General features: G+C 44.3%; 1 protein-coding gene across 3 annotated transcripts in view; it reads right to left on the bottom strand.

The window, feature by feature from the left end:
• Positions 1-17,170, bottom strand: part of FYCO1 (FYVE and coiled-coil domain autophagy adaptor 1) — a 1,135,599-nt gene that overhangs the window by 598,802 nt on the left and 519,627 nt on the right. The window lies entirely within an intron of this gene.

Below are 17,170 nucleotides of genomic sequence, written 5' to 3' on the forward strand. Positions count from 1 at the left end.
CCACTTGCCACCTGTTACTGGTGTCCAGTCAATTGGTCGAAAAAAAATGTCTGGCAACCCCTGTTACTTGCAGGATCTCGTGAAAAGCAAGGATGCCATTTATTGAGCAGAAAAACTGTTGAGCAAATACAAATCACCTGACAATCGAACCACATTCAAACAGCTTTGCAAATTATGATGCTCCCGCATAAAGAGGTCAGGGGGCGCAAGGAAGAGAGCATCTATCTCGCCAGTGGACATGCTGCAGAACTTATCTTTACCTCTAACATTTAGTTCTGTCTTTATAAACGTGCTTTGCTTGCATAAAGCACATTGCAAATCTATTAAAAAAGAATACGAAGGAGAGGCGTGCAATGCAGACTGAAGAAGCATCAAGCTAGATTTAGTAAAAATCTAAATGTAAACATGGATGCTATTTTCAAAATGTATTTCATACACTTGATGTATTGGGAAGGTGTGCAAGCACCACCTTAACAAAGGGCAATAATAAGTAGGAGGAACTGCGTGTGAAGCAGGCTGTAACACAAGCACAGAGAATGACATGAAGCCATCTTTGCAGACATGGCAATAAAGAGACATGCCCCAAGTCTTTCACAAGCAACTCTATGTATATCACACATAACTACACATGAGGAATCTTCCTTCACATGCTGATCAAGTGCCATTACATGAAGCATAGACAAGTACAAGCATAACTCTATGCTACACTATGCTGTGTAATAAACTGCATTTGACAACTGGACTACTCACTTAAAGCATATCACCACTACTCAAATATGGATATCACACAAACATCAAATTACGAACTGAGATTCACTGTATCCCAGAGGGCACAGAAACACACCGAACCTTGTAGACCATGTAAGGGTTTTCATTATAGATGTAACAAAAAATGTGGACTGTTCTTTGCAGAAAATATAAGGACTGGCAATGTTGTTAGATCCGGGGGAATTGGCTGGCCAAAAGGTTTGGGAAATGGTGCTAGGGCCATCTCTCTTGGGATTTTCACCCAAACACAGATGCCCATAACCCCTGTTTAGTACTAAGCAACGGTAACCCCTACTGTTCCAACTCTTGATTTTAGCCTACAGGTGTTTTCCCTAAATGTAGGCTCACTGACTCCCTCAGGGACTTTCTAACTTTCCTCCTTCTCAACACGTTAGAGTTCTAACAGGAAACAGGGCTGTGCCTTGCAATTGCTTTGTAATTTTTTCCCAGCTCCACCCACATCCAACCGTCACCTGACCCTTCTACTCTACCTACTTCATCTTCTTCTCAACTCCTCTCCTCCAAACCTCTTTCTTCTGATGTTTCACACCACCTTCTGCCTGCCTCCACCCTTTGATATTACATTAACTCTTTTTCTTCTCCCACCCTAATACCACTCATCCTCTTAAACCACAACCCCTCCGACTATTGCAAAGACTCCTACTATATGACTACTCCTACTATGATTCCTCCTACCACACTACACCACTACTCCACCCACTACAACTACTACTCCTCCTACTAACTACTACTACTCCTCCTACCACGACTACACCCCTCATCTCACTCCCCTACACAAACCCCCTTCTTTCCTCTAGTAACATTCACTTCACACCCACTCCTTACACTAATCTCTATCCACCTACCACACAAACATGCACACTAACTCAGCGGTACCCTTGCACTCACTTGCCAATACCACATCTTTCTACAATAACCTCTTTCACACTCTGACGCTTCAACCTTCATCTTGCTGGTCTCTTGGTCTGCCATCTTCTACTCCTCTGACCTCACCACGACAACTCACACTTGCTGTTTCTTGTCCCCTGCTTAAATGTTCCTCTCTCTGCCCTGATTGGCCAGTTTCCCCCAAGATAGCCAAACCTGTTCTATCCTCTGCTCCTGGTAGGTGTACTGGGAAGGGGAAGTCTTTATGAAGGGACTAAGCCCCACCCTGAAGGTGTCATATTTGAAAAAAGCATTAAATACTGGAATAAACCCTACCACTTTCTCAGCGTAACAATGGTAATGGTGGCCGGAAGGTGCAATGTTCAAATTCATAGGGTGGCCTGGGTCTGTCGCAATATTCCTTGGTGGTCGGTCTAGTGTGTCAGCTTGGGTATGCTGGTTTCGGCTGACATTTCCGGATGGCCCGCTCTGTTTCCCTGAACATCTGGTAGCGCTGCTGCTCTCTGCAGTGGTTCTCTCTCGCCCATCTCAGCAGAATCAGCGCTGATCTGGGTTTGCTCGGGTTTCTTCAGCGATGCACCTGCCCCTGCTGTCCCGTGATGTTGGTACATCTGGTAAGCAGATGACCTTGACGTTTGAAGTTTCTTTTCTCCATTCTCTTGCATCTTGGTGGTCTCTTCAAATGAAAGAAAACACAGGCAAGCATTTGAAGGTAGAGGCAGGGCTGGACACAATGGCCTGTGTGCAAGCATCCTGGCACATGGGTGGTGTGGGACAGGAACTGGGGCTCTCCCTGCTGCCATGTGTTCCGTTAGAGCCATCAATGGCTCTGGATTACTTTGTGGCACTTCACCCCTTCTCCTCTCGCCTTGGCTAGGCTATTGGCCTGGTCACAAGTTAGTCAAGCGTTTGCTCTGGAAAACATACCCAGATCAAACGTCCTGCAGGTTTGGATGCCGGAAGGGGCAACTGGACAACTAGTCTCATAATAGGTTTGTATCAGCCAGCTCCTCTCTCTCTCTCTCTCTCTCTCTCTCTCTCTCTCTCTCTAAGAGAAGCCTAGGCAAGTACAAGTATATTAGAGAGAGAGAGAGAGAGAGAGAGAGAGAGAGAGAGAGAGATCTGAACCTGCTCTTTTTTGCGCTGCTGATTTAACTGTTCCTACTCTGCTACCATTGACCCTCTCTTTTTCTCTTTCAACTGCTATTTTCCATCTCTGTCCACTCCCCTTGTCTGTCCATTCAATGTTGTCACACTATCCACTCTCCTTCCTTCTCCCCTCTACTGTTGCTTCTTCCCTCTCCTCAACTCTCGTCTCTCCCCTCTACGTTCTGTCCTCTCCCCTCCCCTTGCACTCTCTTCTCTCCCCATTTACTCCACCCCTCTCACCACTCCCCTCTCACCCTCTTGCCTCTCAACCTGTCAAACACTCAAGCGGTCATAGCCTTACTCTTACTATCTGGTACCACTCTCTCTCACTACCAACACTTATCCTGTAATAATCTCTGCCACAATCTCTTGAATGCTCCACTCCAACATCCTTCTTCCACCTAGTCTCTCGGTTCACCACTTCTCATCTTGACCTCACCCAAATACACCGCTCACTGCTCTTTGTGGGCTGGTCTTTTACACCCCCATCTGTTCCTTTTACACCACCCTCTCTTCCATTGGCCTGGCTCCCCACCTGACCCCATGGTCCAATCAACAGATCCTCTTTCTCCCTGATGTGGGCTTTCACATATATGGCAAATCTTGGCAAGCACTTGTGCCCCTAACCCCTTTTTTTCGCATGACAGCCAAATTCATTTTTGGACTAGGCACAATCTGTGCTCGCTCTCTGTTCTTGAAATGCTGCAGTATGTATGATTGATTTTGCACAGCATGTGGCTTTTTGAATGCGTGTGCATCAGGGACTTCATGGGAACACCAGCATCTTTTCACACGTTGCAGCATTCAGGTAAATTTGGAATGAGTTAAATAAAAAACTTGGGCCAGCATTGAAATGGCAAGTTATAGCGTGATTGACAGGAGACCATATTCATTCAACACAGCACGTGCACGCGTGGTACAGACTAGGTCATCCCAGCTACCTCACCCCATGTCTCGGCCAGGATTGCTCTGGTAAATTCCCTGGTAGGCCCCCTATCCAGGCTTACAGGGGTACCTGTCCCCCCTGATGGGGTCTAGACCCTGACGATGTCACAATGTTCCACCCCTTCTTCTGAGTCCCCTTCCCCTTCCGGCTCTTGAACTACGTGGGCATATGGATAGAAAATCCACATTTGCTTTAATCTTCCTGGCTCAATGTTCCATGGTGAAAGTGTAAGGTTGTATGGCTAAGAACCAAGCACCTTATGATTACGGTGCTTGTGTCTCTATTGCGGGCAACCTATGTCAAAGGGTCAGATCTATGACCAGCTTGAATTTCTGGCCTTTTATCTAATATATCAAGCTGTGGATATCCACCAAGCATTCCAATTCTACCTTTGGGTCATTCTTTAACGAGTAAAATCCTTTCTGATGTAGAGGATAGCTAGTACCAGGAAATTTCACAATATAGCTTTCAGCTTTTCAAAGGCCACTTGATCCTTTTAGTCCTCGACAGGGTTGAGGTGTAACTTTGTATGTTTGTCTTTTGGGGTGCCTCCAGTGAGGAAAATGTAGGAATAAAGCTCCTGTAGTACCCCACCACCCCCTTGAAAAGCTTGGCTATGATTTTTCGTCTTTGGGTAAAGGGCACATTTTTCTGCACCGACCTTACACTAGGCCGTTGATTATACAGGCCTTATGTCCGGGTTGGTCTCCCACACTCTGTAACAAGTTAATTACATTTCCATAATAATTAGATATCAATTAAATTTACTTAAACTTGGCAATGTAAAAAATATTTTTATCAATATATATACTATGTGTCTCTCTCCCTTCTTCTCATCTTCTCTACGCTTAGACTCACCTTACGGGGTTCCTTCTCCATAAACTCGACTACTGAACTGGCTCAGATTTGCCTTTCAGTCAATCCACACAGTGCCCCTGTAGAGTCATTTGCTCCCCAAATTGTCAAAGACTTTGCACCTCTAATTTGCTCTCATCTAACTAGCATCCAGTCTCTCATGTGACCCATTAACACCAGGTACTTGATGGAGGCTAATGGGCTCTGCAACCTCATCCAGTCTGGATTCCTTACCCATCCCTCCACAGAAACAGCCATTGATTGACATCTCCAACTATGACAAACACTTATCCATCCGTGTCCTTCTAGACCTTTCTGAAGCCTTCACCACTGTCAACCACCCCACTTGCCTCATTACTTTCTCCAACCTCTTATTTTCAGGGCACTTTACTTGCCTGGATAGCTGCTGCCAGGTCTGTTTTTTTATTTTCTTTCTTTTTTCTGGAATGTTGAGTGTTCCACTTCCCCAGATCTCTCTAATGAGATCTCCACCTCTCTTTTCACCATCCATTACTGTATGGCACTTCGCTATCTCATGCTCAATTCTTGCAATACTGAACCTATCTACCTACTCATTTGGAATGCCCTTGCCCACCTACCCTTATTTATTGCCATTACCTTTGAGCTCCTGCTACCTCCCTCAAAGCTTTCAACCTTGGGCGGGGGGTCTTTGATAGGCCCATTAAACTCCACCAGATGGTCAGCGCTACTGCTAGCACCACCACACTCAACATGCTACACATCCATACTACCTACCACGCCATAAAACCTCTTCTCTCTAACTTCAGATTCAATCACATTTACTATTGCTGTAGCATCTTCATGGTTCTTCAATTCAAAACCTCTGTCCCGTTAAAATTGTCAATTTCCCAGCTCACGCCGTGTATAGCCTCCCAACACCTCTCCCATGACCTTCACATTGGCTGGCTCTCTATGCTACATTGGTCCCTTTTCTAATTTTTTCTTCTGGTGTTTAAATCAATGCATGGGCTAAACTGACCATATGACTACCTCTATCTCCCATTATTCCTCTCATCCCACCTCTGCACTAGTTTCCTCCTCAATGGTTGCATCCTCACCCAAGCACTACAATCCTTGGATTAAAGGCTGCGCTCAAGGTTTTCTTGTCTCCATTCAAGTAGCTCCCGTACTATCTCAGCACATTATCTACCATGTGAACCATCGCGCCACCTCCACTTATGAAGTGTATATCTTTTCACTATCCCTTATAGACAGCTCTCTGTGCATATTTTCTGAGCATCCCCCACACATTCCACTCTCTGTCCCCTGTTCATCAGTTTCACCTACAATTCCTGCACCACCACTGACAAGGTCACCTGTGTTTTCCCCATCTAGGAAGGACAGGGGAAATATGGGAGTCAACCTGCTCTGTGATGCGACCCCTGGAGGCAGAATAAGAAGGAATCCACAGAGCTCTTCCAGCCTTCCCATTGGTGACTCCAACATGCAGCCCTACCAGAAGATGGTGACATACTACATGTTCAGATATGGGGCAATCTGTTAAATTGGTTCAGAGAATATGATGAGCCCACAATTTCAGGATCAAACTCAACCCCTAAAGGGTGAACAAGGTCCAACCCACAATCGAATCTCACCTACCAAAAAACGCAGAATCCACCAAAGAGGACTAGGTTACATCGAAAACTAGAGTGTCAAGATTTTTATACTACGTAAGGCTGTCCTGGTGAATTTCCCAAGCTACTTTTATCTATAATACACTTCACACACCTATTGATACAGATCCCTCTAATAGTGACCCAACTCTAAGCTGCCCCTTTCCCCCACCTCATCACATGAGTCCTGGAAAGCATACATCACCCGTTGGGTTCTGAGAGGAAGACAAAGCTTCCAGTTCATTGGAAGGCCTTCAACTGAAACATAAAGACCTATGATATCCCTGAAGAAGAAATAGAAAGCTAGTATTCAGTGGAAGGCATGTCCTCAGATAAAGGTAAGCAAGCTAGACAAGTTCAAGGCCTCGCTCACCAAACCCTGCGAAATACCTTTAGATTTCCCTAGTGGTTCTCTAATCTGAGAGCCCATAAAAGAAGAGTTACAAAGAATACACTTGATTACACTCAGAATTCACATAGACAGTGAAATCAAGGTGAGATGTCTCTAGAATGCTCCCTGAAACAATTAGATAAATGACAGGTGGGCGTGGAAAATCGTCACCAAGTGGTGCTCCAGGGGTTAAAATCTAAGATTATGAACACGGTCTGAACATCTAAGGTAACCACATTCATCTTATAGAGGCATTTAACAGGGATGCCCGCCCCCAATGGTTTCCTTACAAACTTTGCGAGAACTGCAGAAATAGTGGGATGGTGTTACGCTCACCTGGTCTCTGTGAGGACGTTGTGGCACAGTTGCAGCCCTCCCTGGAACTGGCTCACCTTGGTCAGGCTTCTTCCCCTGCTCCTGTTTTGTGGACTGCGCTGATCATTGATACTGCCCCTGCGAGAATACGAGAGGTCGTGAGAATGTTGTGATATGACTGTGGTCTCCCTCGAACCCTTCTTCCCAGAATGTGGTGAGCATGCGCCTACCCATATAGTCTCACCTGTTTAATTATGATGGTGAGCTGTCCGTCCTGCTTCTCACTTCAGGGGCGCTTTTAGATAGACCGAGTTTCTTCACTGGTCCATGTGCGTGGCAGCCCAGACCCGCTGTGGCTGAACCACTTCAAAAGTAAGTCTCCTTCGATTATGATTAATGTCCATGTCCTTTTGTAATGTCTTTTTCCCTGATTATTTTCCGTATCTTCTTGTAATGTCTTTCCTTTTCCCCAATAGGTAATATGAGGCCCAGTGGTTGTTGCAGTGCAAGAAGCGAGCCCCAATGGCGAAAAAGGGAGTTCACAATGTCCCAGTAGGTGGGAAGTATGGTTCTTAGGTCAAGCGCGAGGATTGGTTTGAGCATGACGTTAGTGTAATGTCTTTATAGTTTTTCTAACCTTATTTTGTCCTTTTCTCTTGCATGGATGACCTGGCGAAGTCAGACGGGAATGCGGTTATCCAGAGATCTGCCAGCGGAGGAAGGACGTCGGGATCTGCGATGAAGCTGGCCGAAAGTGGGCACCCAAGTAGTGCTGTGGCTGGGAATCGGAATAAGGTAAGGATACGCTCCGACGGCGGTTGCTGCTGGAATCAGGTAAGGATGTGTTCTGACTGAGGTTGCTGTTGGAATCAGGTAAGGATGCGCTCCGACTGCAGTTGCTGCTGAAATCAGGTAAGGATGTGCTCCTACTGCGGTTGCTGCTGGAATCAGGTAAGGATGCGCTCCTACTGCAGTTGCTGCTGGGATCAGGTAAAGATGCGCTCTGACTGCGGTTGCTGCTGGGATCAGGTAAGCTGCTGTAATCAGGTAAGCTGCTGGAATCAGGTAAGGAAGCGCTTCAGGCAGCAGTGAGCGTTACGCTGCTGTAAGCAGACTAACCCGAAGCGCCTGCATGCGGGCGGGGCAGGCTTAAATAGCCTGGTCTCGGCCACGCCCATTTGTTCCTACTTGTGGCCCCACCCTGCCACTCCTAGAGGATGCTACACGTGCAGCCCAATTAACTCCTATGACCATGCCCAACCTGCAGGCACTTGGAGGCCCTACAGGGAAAAAAAGGCACGTGCACCAGAATAAAGTGCACAGAGCACACTTACTCATGAGTCTGGCGCCAAAGGACTGGGTCCAACTGGATCTTTTATGTAGTGGAGCTTGTAGTCCTTGCCCAGTGGCCATGACAGATGGGCACAAGACAGGTGGGGGAAATATGCTGCCACTTTCCTAACTGGAGAGCTTCAGGCAGCACAGCATGATTTGGTCACTGATGTCACAACCACACATGAGAATGCCGAACACAGGAAACTTGAACACATGGGTCATAAAACAGTGTTTAGTGCCTGAAGTTGAGAAGGTTTACAAGTAATAGCTAATGAGACCCCTAGCTAGTTTTGTACCAGATCAAGAATGTAAATAAAAACAGATTCAAGAATCAAAATGGGGAAAGACCAAAATGTCTTGGGCCGGCAGTATGGCTCAGGGGTAACGGGCTTGCTTGAAAGAAAGACAACACTGAGCAGCACAGATTTGAATCCTGGTTCTGCGCTTAGAGATAGGTATCCGGTATTGAGAGTGTTATTAAAGATTCATTAATTTAATAAATTACTACAACAATTTTTCTAGCTCCCACCAATACTACCTCCAAAGGACCATGAAAAACCTTTACAACCCCTCTCTAGCAGGCTATTCGGACCACATGTGGCCACCAGCTGGCCTATCTAACCTGGAATCTCATGGCCTGGAAAGCCCTTTCCGCAGGAGGAAAGAGGGAGGTTTTAAGATTCCCAATCAGCAGACCCCCAAATTGGAGTACCACCTGTGACTTGCAGATCCCTCCCTCCACATCCATATGACAAGGCAGAAGTTAGAATTAGATAAAAGGTTCCCTTTCTCACCAATAATGCTCGAGCTGAGGAACCCATGGATACTAACTACATTTGGCCCAGCAAGTAGCTGGAGCAGAATGATGCTTATTGGAAGGATAACCCAGAGTGAGAAGACCAGTGGGATGAAGAAAACATTGTGGAGATGTTGGCATAAAAGGTGCAATGAGAAAACTACAAAGTCCATGTGCAGGTGGGAAACACTGCTGAAGAGCTTTGTTATATTCAGGAAGCAAGAAGGAGGCTGAATTGGGTTTTCCCCACCAGATCCTGCTTAGTAAGCATGTACAGATCATTAATTACTACTGGTTTCTGTCACCTATTTCCTTTCTCAAGAATCTTCCTGAACTTGCAGGCAATGTGTTTGGGAATGAGTGGTGGCAGCATGATTTGTTTACCATCTCCTGTGCCAGCACCAGTAAGGCTTCCTGGATAGACAAATCACCTTTCCTGAGTTAAAGCTCTTGCTTGTTCAGCCACATATATCTCGTTTGTGGTGTTGTGATACAATCTAAACTAATCCTACTAATGATTGTTATGAATGTTCCGTTTTGGAATCCTATTACCACTGTCTATCATCTAGCGATGTAAGTGGAAAAGTTGGGCCATGGATTATCACAAGGGTATTTTCTTGCTGGGTGGGTGTGAACAATCTAAAAACTCACCAGAAATACCTACAGAAAGATGTTTTAAATCTCTACTTGTTTTCAAGATCATGCACTGAGGATTACTTTCACTTCAGGAAATTGCTGAAAACCTTCCTTTTTCCTCACAGTCCCAATTTGGTGATTCAACCCTGTTTCTGTACTGCTTTTCTCTTCTCAGTGCCAGGATACGTCCAGGTAATAGCATACTATATAAATAACCCTAACATACCATACCATAACATAACATAACATGGGCTCAAGCAGCTGCCAGCTGCTGGAGCCATGCTCTTTTTCGACTGCGGTGGCCAGTGTTGTTCCAGTCGATGCATCCCAGAGTGTAGGTTTCAACACGGTACATTGCTCTTGGGTTTCCTTGCTGGGCCGGCTTACATGGCCCGGCTTATGCGGCCTGGCATCCCTGCATCCTGCTGCGACATCCTCATCTGCCAGCTTCTCCTTGTGGCGGCTGGAATCCTGCCTTCATTGTGGCGCGGTCCTCCCTGGCCCTGCTGCCATCCTCCAGCAGAGCAAAGGGCAGGAGGGTGTCTGACCGCATTCAGACTCCGGTCCAGGTGCTGGAGAGGGGTGGACTCCCTCACTCTCCTGACAGGGCCTGAAAACAATTGTGAGAATGTCTACTTTGGAGTCAGGACGACCACACTTTCAGGCCTAGATCGGTCTCCTGCATTGGTTTGGCAATGGCAGATTTCCTCTGTGCACCAATGGAAGGAAAGGTTTACTATAATGTGCACTTTCCTCCACAGGGCCAAGGCTATTTATGCTACCCTGGAGTGTCTGCTGGTGCTGGAACTCTGGTCACTGCGACTGATAGTCAACAGGGATAATGATGAGTGACATGGGAGATTTCTAAACTTTTGTCTTTTCCTCATCTCTTTGCAAAGATAGCTGCTGAAAATAAAAAGAGATCCACACTCCTAGCTACTTTCTAGGACCCTTGTGATTTCTCAACCTAGCTGCTGCAGGTAGCTAGGCACCCCGATGGCTCAACCTCTTCTACTATATCTCCCCGCCTCCTCTACTCTGCATCGTCTTCCTTACACCTTCACGCCTGACTGAGTTGTACTAAGCAGCAAATGCCTAAGCAATGAACTGGAGACTTCCAGCCCTTTAAGATGAGTAGCAATACCCCTGAGATGGATGGGGATGCAGATTTTAATCAAACATCAATAATTCAGACGACACAAATAGCTTGGCAAAAGTTTGTCTGTTTTAATGCAAGTAACTAAAACAGGGAGTACAACGAACATCAGCAATCGCTCGATACTTAACTCTCAATTTCATAAAATAAAAAAGCTGGGTTCCTAAACCCAAAATTGGTCATAGGTGACGTGTTGACCTGGGTCATTACCAACGTCATCCTATGTGGCAAACCTCTAAAACCTATCGGTAAGCAGGATTGGTTCTAAGTGAATAATTAAGCATAGGTGTTATATCTGTATGGAGTAACGAAGAGAAATAATTGGATACTTCACATCAGGTGGGGCAACTAATCCCTCCCTTCAAAATGGCCACTATGAACGTCACTAAATGTATGACGTCCCATTCGCTACACAAACCATAGGACCCCCAACTACGTGGTCCTCTACAATTGGTTGACTACTAACCCCATCAGTAATTTTCCACCTACGTGAGCAGCATGCAGACTGAACAACGAGGTGCGGGTGAGCTTGTCTTGATACCAGCTTCCCACCAATTAAAAGTACACTCCATCATCACCTCAATGGTTCAGTGTCAATTAGTGTTTGAAGTTGGCCTTGAGTGATGGGTATGGGCACTGTCTGGCTTCTGTGCGTATGTGTGATTCCCTCATGTGATCTCCTCATGCGTCCAACTTCCTTCCATCACGTGACTGGACACCACGATTTGAGCCTTTTTGTGTATTTGATTTTATTCTCCAATAGTCCTCTGACGTCTTTTGTTTTCACTTGACCTTCTTGAACAGGAGCTTCTGTTCTTTCACGTTAATTGTATCTAATGTCAGCCAATTGTAGTTCTGATAAGACCTTGCCTCTTTGGCTCATCCAACTCCTTAGCTGAAATATATTCTGTTTAATGTAATTGCTTTTGTAACTGCAACACTGAATTGAGGCCTTCCTCATTGCTCAAGACTGCTATATAAGTAGTGGAAACATTAATTCCTTATTTAATCCATATGTATCCATGAGGTATATATGTATATGTTGGCGCTTGTCGCGATCTATTCACTATAAGCATGTGGCTAGCTTCATGATTGCTTTGCTGCTTGCGTTTCATTGCATCTGTACACATTTAAACTAACTAAACATCCTCATCATGCTTATGGCATAAGTCTCTTCATCTTGATCCCAAGACAGCACTTATTCTAAGTACTTCTTTGTTTTTCATAAATCGTCTGCCTCTCTGGTCTGGTTATCTTCTATATGGGGTTGATTCAGTTTCGTATGACGACACTATTCATCCTGGTCATTCAGCTTCTTTGTTTCATCAGGAATCGCTCTCAAATGGCCATCATATTGTCTTGAATGTAGGTATGGTTTCCTTAATGGGTACTTCACTTCCCATATTCTCTTAGGTATAGGTATTCTTATGGGTACTGCACAGGGTCGTTGCTCTTCTTCTTGCTTTCTGATTGGTGTAGTATACGTCACATACTTTGGTTCATACTTCTCAGGTAATGTAGGCGGGTAGGTGGAGTGGGGGTACTTGGCTCCTCCTCTACAGCAGTGTTGGGCACAACTTCTGGATGATTGACCAGGGAATTGAGATGTATACCCATCTCATACAGGCTTCCACTCCTCATCAATCAACCATACAACTTACTAAGTACTATCAAGCGTAACAGTCCTTCAGATGCCAGGTGCCAATTCACTTATATCTTAACATTTTCTTTATGCACGTGCCCAGACTTCATATAGCAATTTGGGAAAACATGCACCAACGCTTAAACAAAAAATATGCACCCTTCATCCTGATTTCTGCTTCCCTATTCCCTTAAGGCTATTTAATCTCCCTCTCCCTCCACCCCATTATGCTTCCCACCCCAGACCTAGGTCTGTAAATCAGAGGCACAATATTTCCATATCAGGACAAGCTTAGGTGTTGCAAGACCACTACAGTGGTAACTGGTGCAGTACATATGTATTATACATTATATTTCCATCTTGTAAGAGGCTACTTTGGAAAAGCACTGCTAATGAAAGGTGAACAGTCGATGGTGGAAGTTTTTTTAATTAATTTTTTTTTGTGTGTTTTTAGTTCATACAAGTGTAAAAACCTTTCACTTATTACATAAGAAAGAAAACAAAATATAAAAAAATTAAACATGTTTACATATCGTAATATAAACAAATCATTTTACATCATTAAATCAATTATCATTAAAATCATCACAAATTGATACATCATTTAATCTCATCATGTTTGTAGTAGGTCTTAAAGCATCCATTTTTGTCAGTAATATAACCAAGAAGCCGCACAATGTGAGAATCAGACTTTGCCATTAGTCCCCAATCAGACTGACCCACATGGCATCACTCACCGATAAATATCCCAAAATGTGATTTTCTATAATCCCCAAGTACTGGACAGTCCATTACCAGATGTTTCAAGGTTTCCCTACCAGAACTATTTCTGCAAAACCTGCAGTTCCCACTGGCTCAGTCTCTCTCTAATGTATGGAGTTGGTTAAATCGGAATCACAGGTATATATCACTTATTTTTGGACATGGAAGATAAGAATGTATTTTGAAATTTCCTCCCTTGTAAGGAACTTCGCATACTCTCCATATAAAGAGTATGTGCCCAACTGATCATCATATTTAAATAGCTTTTTCTTGTCTTTAGCCATATTGGTTGTAATATCTACCGTAAATGTGCCAATGACTAGCAGTATATTGTTCATCTGTACCTTAAACTCTATGATAGTACATCCTGAGCCACGTGTCTGGTCTTCCCTCAGCTCTGATAGAGGGACGCCAAAGGCGGGTTCAATAAATCAGCAAACTCTGCCAGTTTCCGCCACTTGGCTCTTGTTGCCAAGGACATTAAGCTAAACTCATGTCTAATAATTGGGTTTGGAACTGAGTTTGCCAGCCCCAGGTTCTTTTCCAAAACATCCCTTGAATGGAATTAGGGTAAGTTCCCAGATCACATAAGGATATATCTAAACCATACAACACAGTGGGTTCCACCTTTAATAAGTAGTACTGCAGCACAATGGTTTCAAAGAAAAATGATACAGCTGCGGGTAGATCCGCTTCATTTGGCCAACACAGGAGAGAATTTTTCCTTAAGGAAGTGTTTCCAGCCTTCCCTAAAGCCTTTGTTAGTGTTTTCACAGCCCAGATATCTCATAGACTAAACTCTCTCAAGGAGGTTTGCTCCTACTCTCCATATTAAGGTCTTAGTCCTCCTTTTTGTAGTGAAGATCATAACTGTGGACTTCCGTCCATTCACTTTTTAGATTGTTTTCTACTGCGTAGTTGCAGAAAAGGGATAACTTCCTCTGCAGCCCAATGGGGGTCAAGTCAAACAGTACTATGTCGTCTATCAAAGGCAATCCAATCAAGAGACACCAAACCCAGTTTGACTGGATTAGTGGTTCCTCACGCCCATGTCTTATTTAGATCAGTCATATAGAGATTAAATAGCCCTGACACAGTCCGACATAGGTGGGTATGGGGTCCGTCATGTCCCCTTCCCTGCTTAACCTGACCCTCAATGTAGTGTCAGTATGTGGTTATGCCAAGAGCTGTACCAGTTTGTTCAGAATATTCACTACCAGACATTTCTTCCACATCCTTTTTCTGCTTACTGTGTCGAAGGCACTCGACATGTCTATTGATGCCATGTAGACTGTGCCCACCGTTAATTTTTTTACAAGAGCAAGCAGATGTGCCATCATAAAGGCATTCAAGGAGGTCCCCATTCCTGCTCGAAAGCCTATCTGATTTTGAGATAACAAATTCAATTATGCCGTTTTTGCCTTAAGCTCCATCAGTAGGAGAGTTCAAAATATTTTGCTGGAGGAATCTAGAAGAGCAATAAGTCTGAAGTTTTTCGGGTGCACCCTATCTCAATGCTTGAAGATTGGTATAATAAGGGATTCTCTCCACGTATCTGGAACCTCAAGTGTGGTATACACATGTTTGAATAGGTCCCATAAGGGGCGCACCCATGCCTCCGGTTTGTTTTTAATGAACACCGGAGGGATGTTATCTGGGCCAGGAGCCCACAACGGTTTTGCTCTACCTATGGACCATAATAAATCATCTTCCTCCCAAGCAAGGTCAATCTGATCTGCCCCCACGTTGTCTATATATGTGTGGTCACCTTCATCCTCAGGCAAGGAGTATTTTTTTAGTACATAATTGACCCATACATGTGCCGTAATGGTACATTCTATGGAATCCTGCAACCTTTTAGATACTCTTACCATCAGCGTCCAGAATTTAGCACTATCATTTTCAATTAGGGTCCTGATGACTTCTTGATTCTCTCTGATATGTCTTACTCATCTAAGTAATTTAAGTGTACGTTTATACTCTATTCCAATTTGCCTCTTTGCTTCTTGATATGCAGGCATACTAGTTGTATTAATCGAAAGGCTTTAATTGCATTCCTCTTAGCTTGTTTTGCCTCCCTCACCCTTGTAACATAGGCATGTTTATGCATTATTGTTCCCTACAGTTGGCTTCTAGTTTCATACATGCATGTAGCATTTGGTTGTAATTGTTTACATTAATCCTGTCCCCTGCCACTTCCATCTTCATAATTTCTTATTCGCATACAATCATAAAAGTTCTACATGCCTTGGCGTTTCACTTTACCGACAATCCACCCCTCACCGCTGTATTAAATGCTGCGCAATGTTCTAGATGATAAATAGTATTTGGTAAACGCATGGTCAGGATTATTGGAAAGTGGTCACTGCCAAGGGCATCTCCCTTAACCAGTGGTATTCATGTACTTCACAAGTCCGAGGACACATACAAATAGTCAATCCAAGATCTCCTTAACCCTCTGCGCCATGTATAGAACCCATTAATAGTTTGATCCCCAGGCAGACACACCTGGAGATCCCAACTTGAAAGACATTCATACCACAAGGACCCCTGCTGCACACTTTGGGATCTAGTCTTGTCAGTAGGGGGGAGCCCTCCTGTCCCCTGTGCAACATCACAGAATGTGTTTAGATCCCCTGCCAAAATGACATACTGGTTTCTTTCCCTCCCTTGCCACTGAGTCAGCAGAAGGTCAAGTTCCAGGTGTAAATCAGAGAGTTGGATATTAAATTGATTCGAGTAAAAATTCACAAACAACACATTTGCTTTTAGGCATGGGAAATCGATATTAATGGCCATCAGATCATCAGACATGACCTCTACCTCAGAGTGAATGCAGTCACAATTTAAATCAACTGCAATTGTGAGGCCACCTTTTGATCGTCCTTTATGGCGTCTTACAGTCTGTGTGATAACCTTCCGGCTCAAAAGTGTTTAAAGCCATGGTTTCTTGGAGTAAGATCACACTAGCCATATTCAAGTCCATTCCAGTGTTTCTGTTTAATTTCTGGAAGGCACATATGTTCCAAGACATCACGTTCAGCAAACCTCCCTCAGATACTTGTATGATTAGATTTTGTTTTCCTGAACATCTCAATTGCAGCGTCAAGCCAAGACCAGTCCTCCAAGTCAGGTCGTTCATCTACTGGACGCACTGCCATGTTGGATAGAGCAATTCCCAATTCTTGTGTTGGCAGAGTAGGGTTAAAAAAAGACATCAATATCCTCTTGCATTTGTAGTTCCCCCAGCTGGTAGCCAAGTCTTTTGATAGCTTCTTGATTGTTCCACACAATTTATGCAATCAAGAGTGAGGCAAAGTAGCATACTGTCCTCTCTTCCACCTTGTTTAGGGAAGGATACAATTTGAATATCATCTGAACACAGGGCTCAGAGGTCTGTAATAGCCTGGAATCCTTTATTCATTTGGCCCCTGTTCATACAGAGTCGGCCGCATATTTGTGGATCAATTTTGCAGCCCATTGTGGTACCCTGAAAATTTTCACGTTCCATTTGATTTGAAGTAGGAGCCAAGTTCTGCTGCTGTAGACATTTGGTAGCAAACACCACTTTCCCCTGTTGTTGCTGAACCAGCGAGGTAATAGCAAAGCCTGTCGGCACAATTTGAGGGCCAGACTCATTCCTTTGTTGTTAGGTGTAGGATCAGTTAGATCATTCTGTGGAGACAGGGATTTTGTGGTAGGTACATCAGTATTCTCCAAGCATGTTGTCATTTTAGACAGTATTTTCCTGGATATTGATTTTATTGCAGTTCCCTTAGTTCCTGGATTTGTCTGTAGCAAGTTTTGAACGGGCTTATTTTGGTGTATCCCCCCTACTGATAAGGCATTAAAGAATTATTTTGAATTATTTTGTTT

Source organism: Ambystoma mexicanum, chromosome 5p, assembly GCF_040938575.1.
Source record: "Ambystoma mexicanum isolate Mex_15411 chromosome 5p, UKY_AmexF1_1, whole genome shotgun sequence".
NCBI classification, from domain to species: domain Eukaryota; kingdom Metazoa; phylum Chordata; class Amphibia; order Caudata; family Ambystomatidae; genus Ambystoma; species Ambystoma mexicanum.